General features: G+C 35.0%; 1 long non-coding RNA gene and 1 pseudogene across 1 annotated transcript; both read left to right on the plus strand.

Annotated features, from left to right (window-relative positions):
* The first annotated feature begins 3,596 nt into the window (after nucleotides 1-3,596).
* Nucleotides 3,597-4,074, plus strand: LOC148698122 (uncharacterized). Its single transcript, XR_015960852.1, has 2 exons — nucleotides 3,597-3,700; nucleotides 3,837-4,074. It is a non-coding gene; the product is annotated as an uncharacterized LOC148698122 (long non-coding RNA).
* Nucleotides 4,075-8,030: 3,956 nt separating this feature from the next.
* Nucleotides 8,031-8,797, plus strand: LOC137715163 (uncharacterized; annotated as a pseudogene).
* The last annotated feature ends 872 nt before the right edge of the window (nucleotides 8,798-9,669 follow it).

Below are 9,669 nucleotides of genomic sequence, written 5' to 3' on the forward strand. Positions count from 1 at the left end.
ATTCCCGTTAGTTGTGAGGCTGTTGTAAATCGAGCTACGGCCTATACTACGTGGATTTGGAAGGAAAGGTATCTTCTATGGATTCCTTTCACCTAATTCTTATGACTCATAAATCCGGACCTTTGAAATTTAATTCAACGGTTAAACTTATTATAACTTTTAATGGGGCTCCCTGTTTGTAGCCGTTAGATCAAATTTCAAGAACCCGAATTTATGGATCATGTTAAGTGAAAGGGATCCGGAAAGGATCCCTTTCCGATTTGGAAGACCCTGATTTGAAAAGACAACATAAACTCTCTGCTCATTAGTACTCTCATTTTGTAAAGAGAAAAAATGTCATCAACTTAGACGAACTTCTTACATCCATTTCTAATGGTTACGACTTTCAATAGATATCATTATACGAAGTTATATTCTGATGAAGTGTTAAAGTTCATATGTGTACATTACCATTAAGGTTTGTTATGGTTCTTAAGTTATGTAACCAACACTTTTTTTTTTCCCGTAGCTTATTTTTAGCTATGACCTACATATGTACTCTTCACTAAAATTTACTTTACCCCATACACTTTATATCGTCTTACTTTACCACTTGCCTCTTTCTTTGTATCCCATTTTCCCTTCTACACTCTATATCATCACACTGTACCACATGCACTCTTCCTTTATGTCCCACTTTAACCTATTTCATCAACTAAGCTGTTTATGTGGCAAATGGCATGACATGTTAGTGGAACCCATGGGTAAGGAGGTGAGTTAAACTCAAACTAGGATTTGATTTCTCTAGATGAAGAGAGAGAGAAAAAAAGAGAAGGTTGAATTTCAATATTTGTGAGTCAATTTCAAAGTTTTCATATCCCTTTGCAAAGGTTTAACCCACCAACATAGTTGAAAAAGACTAAATGTTCATGTCACATCAGCACAATTAGCGACTCTCTGAACTTATTTAACAAAATAGGGCAAACTAGGGAGAAGAGTATAGATGTTAAGTAAGACAAAATACAATGCAAAAGGTAAAGTAGGAAATAGAGGAAGAGTGTCAGTGGTAAAATGAGATAGTATAGAATGTATTGGTAAAGTGAGATTTAATGAATAGTACAAGTGTCATAGCTAAAAACAAACCTTTTTTTTTTTTTTTTTTGGGAAATGTAACTGTAACTTCAAGCATTTTATTTTTGAGTCTTGTTCTCTTGTTAACTTAGTGACCACAAATTATGATGTATCCTTGGATTTGATCTTAAGAGTTAAAATTTAAACATTACAATGCTTCCTTGATCCCAAGGATGGATCCATTAAGAGACCCGGGGACCCTGAAGGAGCTGGGAATGTCCTCGAAGAACCATAGGGCAGTATGATAGGTGACTTGGGAATGTTCACCAGATGTACGATGAAATGCTTGCTTGGTAGACCGTGGCAAGTGCTTGACATGATTCAGCAGCACGCCTCGGTTGTTGTTCACAAATATTGACAGCACACCTAATTAGATTTCAAGAACATGTCTTAACATCTGGCGAGTGTCGGCATATCGACAATATGCATGGGTCGATAGGCACGCATCATGGGTAGGCAAAAATGACGAAATTTTTACCAACTATTCAACAAAATATTGAAAAAAAATTAAGATTCTATCGTAAAATTAATTGGCAATATGTGCAGTAGCTTAACCTCTTCTAAACCCTTGAAAGGTTTTTCATTTCACTAATGTGAGACTCTTTTACCTCACATTTTCACATGTCTTCTTACATGTGGCAAATTTTCAAGTCTAACACGTGGACAATACGAATGAGGTGACGTGGAGCACGTGTCGCCATTGGACTTCACACATGAGCCAACTTGGCTCTGATATCATGAAGAAAGTTGAGGTTCTAATATAAAACCATTGACAATATGTGGAGTCTCCCAATCTCTTATAAGTCTTTGTAAAATTTTTCCTTTTATCAATGTAAGACCATTTTACCTCACATTCTCACAAATGCCTCACTGAAGATACCAAAGAAAAAAGTTACGCGATGCAAGCGCTATTACATTTAAAAAAAAAAAGAAATTAAATGATGAAATCCCATAAGATTAGAATGTTGGATCAATCACTGCCTTGCCCTCTAGCTTCTCCCTAAGGCATATAGAAGTTGAAATAAACTCACTTCAGACGGATCAAGAACTTTGAATGAATTTAGAGTTTGAGAAACTACAACAACCCGTTTGACCGCCGCCCTAAGCAACCTCTTCAATATTCATGGGCCCTCATCGCTTTTAGATTAAGTCCATTGACATGGTTCTGAGAAACTATTTAGGATATGTTATGGGTTTGGAGAAACTATTTATGTCATGTTTAACTATTTCAATGGGATTGGAATTATTGCATGACACCTCTATTTGACTTGAATGATTGAGTTTAAAATTAATGATCTTAACGCGCTTCATTACGGGATTTAAGATTGATATTATCCTTTGTTTTTTCTCTTTCTTCGATACAACTATATATTTTCATTAAGAGGTTGTAAGAGAAAGCCACCAAATAGGTTATACATAATAAATTGGCATGGAAATCACTATTCATAAAATTTGCCTTTAATATCTCTTACCTTCAAGTCAAGAAAAATACAACTTAATTGTAATACTAAGTGGCAGTTTATCCTTTGATTTTTGAGAAAAATGGAATCTCAATGATGTTTTATATTAGGTTGATTTAGAATGACCCCATAAGGCCAAAACGATTCTAGGAAGCGTATATATTTTTCGACGCTATTATGTTATGATATTTTATTATGCTTCCGGAGCTAAATTTACGTATCAAAAAACCATCTTTGACATTAGAAGGTGATGTGCATTTCTAAACCAAACTTAAGAGAGATGGATGTAGAGCGATCGAGGATTCGACAGCAAAGTGTGTGGACCAGTTTACTTGCAGTAGGAATTATATGATTGTAGATCGAGGGTGATATACTGTAATTTGGTAATTAGTAAACGAAGAAGCCGAGTAGTCAATCGATTATTCAATTCCAAGGGATATGTTATTCCATGTCCAACGTTCAAGATGGTATCCAATGCGGCTAAGCATACTGGTGTGCAAACGGACAAGGGGGAGAGAAAGACAGTGACATAGAAATGATCGGAAATTTGAAGATTAGAGCGAGATGTGGGGTCACAACTGTGTGGAAAAGGATACTTCATGAATATATAAATGTCCATGACATCATCAAGAAGCAGCTCAACAAGAATAAAGTTGTGAAATTATATAATCTATATATTATTATCACAGTTGTTCAAGCGGTATTTCATTTTCTTTGAAGCGATATATAATGAGAGAAATTAGATAAAATTTTTTATATAATTATTAGAAAGAGAGTACACACGAGTCATTGTTACACATAGTAGTTATTACATAACACCATTTACGGTTCCTATCTTAATTGGAGCAGGACTTCTACTTTTTCCAACGGCAACAAAAAATTTTCGCCGTATGTGGACTTTTCCAAGTATTTTATTATTAAGTATAGTTATGGTTTTTTAGGTAGAGAGACGGGAGATAAATTAATTTATATAAGACCGATACGCTATAATAACAGTGATCATGTCAATAACAAAATATTATATTATGAAAAATAGACATGTATTATTATATTATGTATTATTTGCACGAAATATCACGATGGTTGTGTGTGTGTGTGTGTGTATGTATCATGAAGAATCTTTTCAAGAGGTATATTTAAGTCAAAGCGATTGAGTTTTCATTTCATTATATTATTATTATCCTCTAAAGGACCGTATGCTTTTGGTTGCATATGGAATATTCCAAAATCGAGGTTCTCACAGCTTAAAATGATTGAGTCTTTCAGGGTTATGAACGGAAGAATGCAAGCCAAGAAGGTGCTGTTGAGATTAGACGCCTAGCTTTTTACAAGATAAGATACAAACAAAACAAACTGTGAAACTCTCTTCATCTCTTTCTATATTCAGAGTAGCTCGACCTTTCTCCTAAGTAGCTAGAGTTATATGTCCATGGCTGAAGATCATAATATATCTGATGATCATCATCACCAAGATCCATCAAAACTTCACGATCAACCCTCAAAAGGATTCGAAAAAGAAGATAGTACTAAACCAATCGCTCATGAGTTACCAAATGATCGACAGGAATACTTGTGTCGAACGCCGACCTCGTATGATCACAAGATACTTACCAGTCAAAGCTGCCCAGCCACACCAAGAAAACAAGCACAAGGAAATGTTTTCCTACATAAGAGGAAATTGGCACGATTGGACTTCTTCGAAACCACCGGGCGTGAAGAGGTAGACTCATTCTTTCGCTCTTGCTTTGAAGAATCTCCTAGTTCTAGAGCTAAGAAGAGATGTACCAGTATATAATTAAACCTTCTAGTATTTCTAGCTAGCAAGCACTCTCCTGTATAGGATATATATTCATTATATACTTTTCTTAATTCCTTGAGTTAATGTATGGATCAATTATGAGCGATGTTAATTAGGTTTAGACTGGCTACAAACTAGATATATATACAAATATTTATAGTAAATCCAATTGCAAGATTTTCTTTCTTTATCCTTGTTTTTTCATCCCAGAACTAATTGTTCTATTCTTTGTTATGGTTTTTTTGGTCAGTTGTTAGGGCTGTTGGACTTGAATCACAATAAGACAACCATATAATAATTTCGTATCGAACTCGTTATTCACAAAAATCGAACTTAAGAAATCTATCACTTACAAATGGATAGTATTAGAAGAGTACGTATGATTGTAGCTGCAACCTTAGTTGTTAGGGTTGTCGTTACCACCTAAAGATTGTAATTGCTATTTTCTCTTTCAATCACTCATAGTGATGTAGTATGGCTTAAAGTATGGTGAGGACTGTTGTAGTTGTGCCTCTCTCCTACTTTCTTTCATCTATATATTCTTGTTCATTGTAATCTTATATACAAGTTTGTTTCACATAGATAAATATAACTAGACCATAATACTAATTAAGTGAAACAAACTCCTTTTATTTGTTGATTACAAAGAAAAAATAAGCTCCTTTTTCTCTGAAGAATTTGGCCAAACTATTTGTAGTTTTACTAGCCACTCATTGCCAAGATTTTTTTTATTGCCCGCTTTAATGGAAATACAACTAGCTATTGATACATTAATTCATGTATTCTCTTCTCTTACATACTTTGGATCAATAAGAAAAATACCATTACATTTTGCTAAATTTTGATCCGCTCTCTACCTACATACATGATTTTCCTTTCTTATTGTTAATTTCCATACACATCTGGGGATTTTTTTCCATGGTCATGGAAGCCGGCCGGCAGCAAAGAGAGCAAAAACTCTTATGTTCTCCTGTCCAATGTACGAAAGCACACTGTTTGAGAGACTTTGTATGTGCTTATAAATAATCAGGTAATTCATGTTATATCAATTGGTTTTATAATAGAGCCTGAAACTTCAACTTCCTTCCCACACAAAAGAAGTGGGACCTTCCGTATATACATGCACAGCCAAATATATGAACCCTCCTCTCCCGCACAGAGGCTATTATTGTGATAATTTGATACTGCTTCGAGGCTAGTCAGGCGACCATTATTTGGCTATAGGAAGAAATTATCTGTTCCACGACCTAAGAGCAGTACCAAATTAACCTATATATCTCCTAAAGAGCATTACCGGCCTTGTTTCGGCTGAGAAAATGCTTCTGTTTGGGCCAAGTAATACTGTGTCGGAACCATTGATAGTACCGTCCAAAGAGAAATTTGGATTATAAAGTAACGTGTAAGCAAAGGGTTGGACTGGCATTGGATCCCATTTGTGCGTGTCTTTCGCAAGGGGAGTGGCTCCAAAAAGATAAAGGCTTCTTCTAATTTGTCTTTGTTTTTTGAGAGTTTTTATTAACAAGTGATATTATCTACACTAAAAGAGAGGAAATAGACTTAGCCTCACAATGAGTTAGCAATAATGTGGTTCAAATTCGCCTTTGGTGAGAATCAAACCTAAAATCTCTCACTTTCAAATGAAGAGAAATATCACTAGATTATAGTACTAAGTGGCTTTATTTTCTGAGAGTTGAAGAGTCAATTAACGACCAAAAAAGAGACACTTACACTTACGGTCATTATATATATATATAGCCAGTTACGATACGAGAAGACGTTGTGACAAGCATTGTGACACATATTTTTAAGAGCTCTATTTTGTAATATATTTGAACAATCTAAATGTTTATATTTTACATTTTACCTCAAAGATAGTGTTTAAAAAAATCACATCAATTAGAATTCATACGTCATAGATTAAATTTAGTATTTCTTTGTAGACTTGTATTCGCTTATTTTCTAAATAAATGTCTTAACGGTTTTGAATTTGTCTAACTATTTGCAAGAATGATCTATGAATGATGTACTAAAATAAGCAGTTCGTTGAAATTAAGGTTCTAAAAGGCATTAGGCACTAATTGGGCGACAGGCAGAAGCCTAGCGCCTAAGAGTCTAGATGGACGTCTAGGCTGTTTTTTTTATTTTAATTAAATTTATTATATAATATATAAATAAATGTCTACTTATTAAAATAAATACATAATTGTATTGAACTAAATTGCAAAATAGAAATATGTGGATAATAAAATACTAGAACACAATGAAAATATGGGAACAAACATATAATGAGTATTCATCTAAATATTCAACAAGTCTATTACAATATATTGAAATAATAAAATACAAAAACGAAATTTTTTAATTTTCTATTCAAATGAGAGTCGCGACGCAGATTAAGCGCTCAGGCAGGCTACGTGCTCTTTCTTAATTTTTAAACGTCTAAGATTAATTGAGCGGTGATCCTGTCTAGGCTGCGCTAGGCGGTATATAAATCCGTAATTGATGTATATTACGAAGTGAGCCATACTATATATAATACCAAAAGCACTCAAGGTATATATGAGGATGATTAACTGCTCTGATATGAAATGACGAAGCAATAATGAAGAAGAAACAAACAAGTAGAAGGAAGAAGTACAACGGTGGCCACTCCAGTCTCTAGGGAGAGGAATTGAGCTTTGCACCACTGTTACCTCAAATAACAAACTCAGTACCCGACTCCTTAACATGCACACGAACAATACCAGCTGAGCTGGACACATCAATGGACTCGGACAATAAAATCTAATTCTGATCCAACACTTGTCATCTATACGACGTGGGAAATGAGGCTACTTTAGTGTTTTTCTTTGTGTCGAAGAGGATTCTTAGTTTGCAAGAACAAAAAGGTTAAAAAAACCTAGTTGATGCTGATGCATTGCCTAGTCCCACATTAAACGATTCACGCAGACAAATTCCGGAGAGGATTTTTCCGAAATAAGATTTCGAAGATCTTCTAATTACATCTATTCATTGTACATCGTGCGGTTAATTTTAATTTGGTATTGTTTATATTCAATTTTAAATAAAAAAATTAAAATAATGTTTACTGCATAATGTGCAACGAAAATATATGATTTGAGAATCCTCATGATCCTCTTAAACAAGATTAGGTGAGGATTCTAATTCGACAAATTCGTGTGTTTCAAAGTCACTCAACAACTGTCCGCCAGGTGTCAAGTAAAAATACTCAAAAAGTGAATATAAACTGGCAAACTGAAATTTTATCCGAATCCTCTTGTTTTTACTATTTCGCAGCCATGGCCCATTAGGTTCAGAAACCACTCAACACCTGTCCGCCAGATATATACGTCCAGTCAAAACACTAACACAGTTATTATTATATAATAATGTTAGAGAAATTAAATTTATAAACTAAATATTACAAATTAAATAATGTGAAAATTGATGATTGATTTATTACTTAAACGTTATAAACGTGTTTATTTCTATAGGTGACACATCATTTAGTTTTCAAATTTAATCTCTAAATTTAGTCTTTTTAACGCTACTCTTATTATCTCTGTACAGATATTTAACTACGTCAACATCCCAATGTCGCCCTTTTCAAATAAGTTTTCTTAAAGGGAAAGAGGTTGATCATAGGGGCAGTGTTGTAAAAAATGGCTCCAAAGCGCTCGGCAAAGATGGTGGTGAAGACCACCAAGCAAATCGTGAGAGAAACAGTTGAAGTCTCAGTGGCTAAAGCCAGAAGGAAGAAACAAGGAAAAGATCAGCCACTCGAGACCATTTCCATTGAAATGAAAGAAACAAATCAAACCCAAAACGTAGAAGTCTCAGTGGGGAAAGAGCCGCGCAAGACTAGTGTTATCCCATCGAAACCCATGCAGAAAACCAAACCCTAAAAACCCAAAGTGCTGATGTCCAAGCCGACAAAGAGGCAGAAGAAAACCCCACAAAAACTCCTGATCCGCATGAAGAGATAAATCATCGAATGAAGAAGAGCAGAAGAGTGAAGAGGCAGCGAAAATCGAAGAGCAAGTCTCGAAGAAAAGAGAGGAGAAAAGTGAGGTGAAGGGAGGGAAGAGGAGCGAGAAGAAGATGAAGAGGCGAAAGAGTAGTAGGGGAAGAGAAGAGTACAAGATTATGTTTATCGAGTTTTGAAGCAGGTGCATCCTGGGGTGGGAGTGTCGTCCAAGACCATGACAGTTTTGAATAACTTGATGAACGACATGTTTGAGAGGTTGGCTGATGAGGCGGCGAGGCTGAGTAAGTATACGGCACGAAAGACGTTGTCGTCGAGGAAAATTCACGGCGCGATGAGGCTGGTTTTTATGGTGAGCTTAGGAGGATGCCATGGCAGAGGGGGCTAAGGTTGTGACTAGTGAGCACGTATGGGTGCTATGGAGGAGGGTCGTCTAAGTCTTGATTAATTAGTTAAAATTTCATTTTATTGAATTCGTTTGTTTTAGTTAGTTTTTGTTCTGCCAAGTGGTTAATTAGGTGTGGTTCGTGGGGGCTAGATGATTAACCATGAATGGATGATGGTGTTTGAAAACTAATCCATCTGTTTTGGTTATGAATGAGTCGCTTTTTATGCCTGTAAAACTGTTTTCGTTAATTGTAATCTTTGGAACTTAGTGGTAACGGACTTGAAAAATATAAGAAAATATTATTTTAATCTCATCCGATAACAAAACAAAAATTTATGAGCATAAATTGCAAAAATAACTCAAAAGTTACTCAAGCAAGTCGCAAAACGAAAGCCACGAAAATTACGATCAAGTGGATCAAGTGTTTTTCTGTTTCAATAGATGCTAATCTTGCAAGGACAGTAGTAGTAATATTTGACTTACAAGAACAATATTAGTATTAATTCATCAATAAATTTTAAACCAACTTTGCAAACCAAATAATGCGTCACCAATTGAAAATAAACGCATTAATCCGTGTTTAAATAATAATTCAATTATCAACAATTACATCATTTTTTGCAAATTGATCTCATTTGCATTACCCATATTTGTGTGATTCCAAATATTTTAATCACGGTGTCGAGGTGCATTTCGGATTTGGTGTTGGGTTTGTAATCGTTGGGGGGCCTAACACGTTTTGTATTGTTAGCCCATTAACAAATGTCGAACTATAGTCGATGTATCTAATTTTTTCCCTATTCCTCCCTCTTTCTCTCCATTCAGGTCTTGGACTTCCGATTGAGTTATTCAGTTCTGTCATTTCATGATGAAATTTTTAGTATGTGGAGACCTTACAAGTTTGTTTAGAAGTGTTTTTAAATTTACT

Source organism: Pyrus communis, chromosome 3 (genome assembly GCF_041283825.1).
Source record: "Pyrus communis isolate YQ-2024b chromosome 3, ASM4128382v1, whole genome shotgun sequence".
Taxonomy (NCBI): domain Eukaryota; kingdom Viridiplantae; phylum Streptophyta; class Magnoliopsida; order Rosales; family Rosaceae; genus Pyrus; species Pyrus communis.